The following is a 6,618-nucleotide window of genomic DNA, read 5'->3' as shown; positions in this document are numbered from 1 at the left end:
AAGGGAAATAGTCGAAGGGTAGGTCTCAAAGTCACGTTACAGATAAACAGCGTTTGAGAAAAGAAGATGCTACTTGAAATTTTTGTCAAAATAAAATGTACATGTACTTAAAAGCATCCAATTATCAGCAGTGGCTTAAAAAGAAAAACTGCTATGATTACAGCATGGTAGTTACGGACTTAGTGCCTGTCAGCTCCCAATCCATGCCCCATTGCCTGCTCTGGACCCTGGTAGCATTTCCCCTTTGCAGCAAGTGCAGTGTTAAGCTTTCACAGCAGAGGACACTGGAAGGACCCTGGAAGAGGAAGGAATTTCTCTTGCTGATTCCTGATGTTTCTTCAGTCAACAACTACTGCATGGATGGGCTTTTTCAGGATGCCGCACCAGAAGCACGGTGACCTCCTGCGGGTCTGGGCTCTGGCAGTGTGCACCGCTTCTCCAGCGCACAGGGGCCAGCAGCTTCCCTGGACCTCCTCTGGCAGCTCTGTAGCAAGTTCGGAGGTGTAGCACCTCCCTGTAAAGGGCTTTGCAATGAATGCCCTCCTCTGGCGCCCCCCTCAGGGACTTTCCTTGAGCTCCCTAGCTTAGCTGGAGGTGTAGGGGCTGCTCTTTTTTTTTTTTTTTTTTATTGGCTATTTCAATAGTCTTCAGCATCCTCTTCAGTTCTTCCTAGTAAATCTTCTCTTACTTCAATCCTGTTAGATTTAGTAGCACTTTGTATGCAACATTCCACCCTCAGATTTCTGAGATGTTTCTTCTGATTGGACCTTAACTAACACCGTCATCTTTTCTACGCTACCATTCAGAGGCAGTAACTTTTTACCACGGTTTGTTTTTTTTCCCCACGGTTTCTCATTTTAGTTTTCCCGACGGTTTCCTTGAAGATAATGAGGGTGTGGGGTACTTCCACACCACCCACCACCTCCATCCCTTTCTCTCACCCCACCGCTCCCTCTTCTGCTTGGCACAAATATCACCTTTCTCAGTTCCCCTGCTTGTCACTCTGCCAAGTCAAACTACATACCCAACCCCCACTTCTGATTCTACTGCCTGAAGAAAGTATATGTTTTGGTTTTTTTTCCTACTAATCTCGTAATGCAGGAACATTGTTATTTTTTGCTTTGCTCCCTCTTTCGGCTCCCTTTACTTTCCATGGATGTTATCAGCTCTGTGTGTCCTTTCTTAAGCACTGTAAAACTTTGATAGAATTTAATGTGGAAAAATTAAAAACAGGGAATCATATATAGGTAAATTCTTAACAGGGAAGGCCAACACACAGCGTTGGGTCTTTCAACTGTTAAAAACAAATTGCAGAGGACAAGACGGCGGAGGAGTAGGGGGCCACGCTCGCCCTCTCCCACAAACACAACAAAAAAAAGCACATCTACAGAATAAATGACTCGCACAGAACAGCAACCAATCGCTGGCAGAGGAACCTAAACTCCAATAACGGCAAGAAGTTCGTGACATTACGGGGCAGAACGGGAGAAGGAGGAGAGTGAGAGAAGGTAAATCCGAGCGGGACGGGCGCTCCCGAAAGGGAACTGCGGAGGAGAAAGGGATCCCGCACCCTGGAAAGTCACCTACACGGGGGAAAGATCAAACGAACCGGAGGAATCTCCACATGCAGAGAAGGGTGTAGCAGTAAGTTGGAGTATGGAAAAGCCGATCAAGAACCGAACGGACCATCTGAACTACGGGCACAGTCACCAAAAATTGAGACACCTGGGTAGGGGCTGGGCACCGAATCCTCGGCTCCAGAGGTTAGTCCCCTGAGAACGGGCTGGGGGGGCGGGGTGGAGGGGAAACTGCTTGGGAGGTCTAGAAACCATTTGACGGGGCAAAGACTGCCTGGGAGACTAGAAAACAAAGCTGTCGCAGAGGAAGGGAGCAATACTCTAGGGGCGGGGAAGTGGAAAGCCGCATCAGAGGGAACCTGGGAGATGAGCCTGGTCTGCGCCCGTGCTGGGGAGGGGAGAGAAGAAGGGGTGGGTCCCCATAGAATACCCCCCACGCCACAGCAAGCTTACAGGCCCGCTAGCCAGCTGAAAGCGGTGCTTCCCAGTGCATCCCCTCCGCCCCCCCCCCCCCCCCCCCCCCCCCCGCCACCCCCTACGCCCTCGCCGAACCTGGGGCTGCCTGCCATCCAGGAGGGCTGGCCTCAACAATTGCCTGAAGCCTACCACCGCAGGGGCTGTCCCTGCACAGGCCTGCTTGCCCTTTGGAGGGGCTACACTTCCGCAGAGCAGCACCAAACACCACCAGCCCCCGAGAAAAGGCCTGCAGCCCAGAAAAGCTAGAACAAGCCTAGCCAGGCCGTGAATAGATCTGCCTAATTCTCGGATGGTTTTTCTGAGTCAGGCTGCCCTGGGGAGGAGCCTCTTGGGTTTCCAGTGGCCCTGCTACCCGCCCAAGCCCCCAGGGGGTGCCCCATTCCTGTGGAATAGCTGCTCAGAACCACCAGCCCCCTGGAGGAGCCCCTGCAGCCCAGAAAAGCTGCAACAAGCTTGGCCAGACTGTGAAAAGATCCACCTACATTCGCAGGCTGTCCTTCTGAGTTGGGCTGCCCTAGGGAAGAGCCTCTTAGGTTCTCAGTGACCCAGATAGCTGCTCCAGCCCCCAGGGGGTGCTGCACTCCTGAGGAACAGCTGCCCAACACCGCCAACCCCCTGCAAGAACCCCACAGCCTAAAAACACCAGAGCAAGATCTGCATGACCAAGTGAAATCTGCTACCATCGTGGTGTGGACCTCCCAGTCCTGTCTGCCCTCAGGAAGCCCTCCTTTGCTTCAAAGAAACACTGTTAGCCCCATCAACACTCCAGAAAAGCCACACTGCCTCAAAAAAGATTGACCAACAACGCCAGCCCTCAGGAAATATTCCACGGCAGTGACAAGGCAAACACTGCCCGATAACGGAGAGTACAACTCCCTCAGGAGAAAGAAAACAACAAGCAAGATGAAGAAGCAGAGAAACCACTCCCAGTCAAACCAACAGGAGAACTCACCTAAAACAGTCAACAATGAAACAGATCTCTGCAGTCTGACAGACCTGGAGTTCAAAAGAGAAATAGTGAAAATACTGAAGGAATTAAGAGAAGATATGAACAGGAGTTCCCGTCGTGGCGCAGTGGTTAACGAATCCGACTAGGAACCATGAGGTTGCGGGTTCGGTCCCTGCCCTTGCTCAGTGGGTTAACGATCCGGCGTTGCCGTGAGCTGTGGTGTAGGTTGCAGACTCGGCTCGGATCCCGTGTTGCTGTGGCCCTGGCGTAGGCCAGTGGCTACAGCTCCGATTCAACCCCTAGCCTGGGAACCTCCATATGCCACAGGATTGGCCCAAGAAATAGCAACAACAACAACAAAAAAAGACCAAAAAAAAAAAGAAGATATGAACAGTAACGCAGATACCCTCAGAAAGGAACTAGAAAATATAAGGAGGAGCCAAGAAAAGCTAGAAATTTGCAGAGATGCAAACTGAACTAAGGGCAGTAAAAACCAGAATGAATAATGCAGAAGAACGAATCAGTGATATGGAAGATAGAATAATGGAAATCACTCAATCCGGTCAACAGACAGAAAACCGAATCAAAAAACAGGAAAGCAATATAAGAGACCTATGGGATAATATAAAGTGGGCCAATCTATGCATAATAGGAATTCCAGAAGGAGTAGAAAAAGATAAGGGGATGGAAAATATATTTGAAGAAATTATCGCTGGAAACTTCCCAAATCTAAAGGATACTGGGTTCAAGATACAAGAAGCACAGAGGGCCCCAAACAAACTGAACCCAAATAGACCCACAGCAAGACACACCATAATAAAAATGGCAAAAGTTAGTGATAAAGAGAGGATCCTAAAAGCAGCAAGAGAAAAACAGAATGTTACCTACAAGGGAACCCCCATAAGAATATCAGCTGACTTCTCTACAGAAACACTACAGGCCAGGAGGGAATGGCAAGAGATATTTAAAGTGCTAAGAGGAAAAAATATGCAACCTAGAATGCTCTATCCAGCAAGAATATCATTTAAAATAGAAGGGGAAATAAAAATTTTTTCCAACAAACAAAAACTTAAAGAATATAGCAACACAAAACCCAGGTTAAAGGAAATATTGAAAGGGCTTCTCTAAACCAAAAAAGAAAGGAAGGAAAGGGAAGAAAAAAGAAAAGAAAAAAAAAAAAGAAGAAGAGGAAGAAGTAGGACTGAGGAAACTGCAATCAGAGAGCAGTCACTCAAATAAGCCAGCATACAGATTTAATCATGAACATGCTTCAAACAAAATAAAATTAAAAAGAAAAAATTAAAAAAGAGTCATCAAAACCATAAAATGTGGGCAAGGGATGTTAGGAAGTAAATAACCCTTTTTGTTTGTTTGTATGTATGTATTAATTTTAATATAGTAATGAAGTGTTTGAACTTACAGGACTATCAGGCTAAAACACACAATTATGGGAAGGGGTTAGCATACTTAAAAAACAGGGCAACCACAAGCCAAAACCAAATATTGCATTTGCAAAAAATGAAAAAAAAATACACTCAAGCAGATAATAACAGGAGACCATCCAACCAAAAAAAAAAAAAAAGAAAGGAAGAATGGAGAACCATAGAATCAACTGGAACACGAGGTTCAAGTGGCAATAAATAATCATCTATCAATTATCACCTTAAATGTCAATGGACTGAATGCCCCAATCAAAAGACACAGAGTGGCTGAGTGGATAAAAAGGCAAAAACCTTCAATATGCTGCCTACAAGAAACTCACCTTAGGACAAAAGATACATATAGATTGAAAGTGAAAGGGTGGGGAAAAATATTTCACGCCAATAGACATGACAGAAAAGCAGGAGTCGCAACGCTCATATCAGACAAGATAGACTTTAAAACAAAAGACATAAAGAAAGACAAAGAAGGACACTACTTAATGATTAAGGGATCCATCCAAGGAGAGGATGTTACTATCGTCAACATATATGCCCCAAATATAGTAGCACCCAGATACATACAACAAATATTAACAGACATAAAGGGAGATATTGATGAGAATACAATCATAGTAGGAGACCTTAATACGCCCCTCACATCAATGGACAGATCCTCTAGACAGAAAACCAATAAAGCAACAGAGATCCTAAAGGAAACAATAGAAAAGTTAGACTTAATTGATATCTTCAGGACACTACATCCAAAAAAATCAGAATACACATTCTTCTGAAATGCTCATGGAATATTCTCAAGAATCGACCACATATTGGGACACAAAGCTAACCTCAATAAATTTAGGAGCATAGAAATTATCTCGAGTATCTTCTCTGACCACAATGCCATGAAATTAGAAATCAACCATGGGAAAAGGAAAGAGAAAAAAACCTACTGCATGGAGACTAAACAACATGCTACTAAAAAACCAATGGGTCAATGAGGAAATCAAGAAGGAAATTAAAAACTACCTTGAAACAAATGATAATGAAGACACAACCGCTCAAAATCTATGGGAGGCTGCGAAAGCAGTGCTCAGAGGGAAGTTTATAGCAATACAGGCCTTTCTCAAAAAAGAAGAAAGATCCCAAATTGACAACTTAACCCTCCACCTAAATTAATTAGAAAAAGAAGAACAAAAAAGTCCTCAAGTCAGCAGAAGGAAGGAAATTATAAAGATCAAAGAAGAAATCAATAAAATAGAGACTCAAAAAACAATAGAGAAAATTAATAAAACCACGAGCTGGTTCTTTGAAAAGATAAACAAAATTGACAAACCCCTGGCCAGACTCACTAAAAAGAGGAGAGAAAGAACCCAAATAACCAAAATTATAAATGAAAAAGGAGAAATCACAACGGATACAGCAGAAATACAAAAAACCATAAGAGAATACTATGAACAACTATACGGCAACAAGTTTGACAATCTGGAAGAAATGGACAATTTTCTAGAATCTTACAGCCTGCCAAAACTGAATCAAGTAGAAACAGACCAACTGAACAGACCGATCACTAGAAATGAAATTGAAGAGGTCATAAAATCACTCCCTACAAATAAAAGTCCAGGACCAGATGGCTTCACAGGTGAATTTTATCAAACATATAAAGAGGAATTGGTGCCCATCCTCCTGAAACTCTTTCAAAAGGTTGAAGAAGAAGGAATACTCCCAAAGACATTCTATGATGCCACCATCACCCTCATTCCAAAACCAGGCAGAGATACCACCAAAAAAGAAAACTATCGCCCAATATCATTGATGAATATAGATGCAAAAATTCTCAACAAAATCTTAGCCAACCGAATCCAACAACATATCAAAAAAATTATACACCATGACCAGGTTGGATTCATCCCAGGTTCACAAGGATGGTTCAACATATGCAAATCAATCAGCATCATACACCACATTAACAAAAAAAAAGTCAAAAATCATATGATCATCTCCATAGATGCAGAAAAAGCATTTGACAAAATCCAACATCCATTCATGATCAAGACCCTCACCAAAGTGGGTACAGAGGGAACATTCCTGAATATAATCAAAGCCATTTATGATAAACCCACAGCAAATATAATACTCAATGGGGAAAAACTGAAAGCCTTCTCACTCAAATCTGGAACAGGACAGGGGTGCCCAC

Source organism: Phacochoerus africanus, chromosome 10 (assembly GCF_016906955.1).
Source record: "Phacochoerus africanus isolate WHEZ1 chromosome 10, ROS_Pafr_v1, whole genome shotgun sequence".
Taxonomy (NCBI): domain Eukaryota; kingdom Metazoa; phylum Chordata; class Mammalia; order Artiodactyla; family Suidae; genus Phacochoerus; species Phacochoerus africanus.
Note: the sequence above shows the minus strand (reverse complement) of the source record.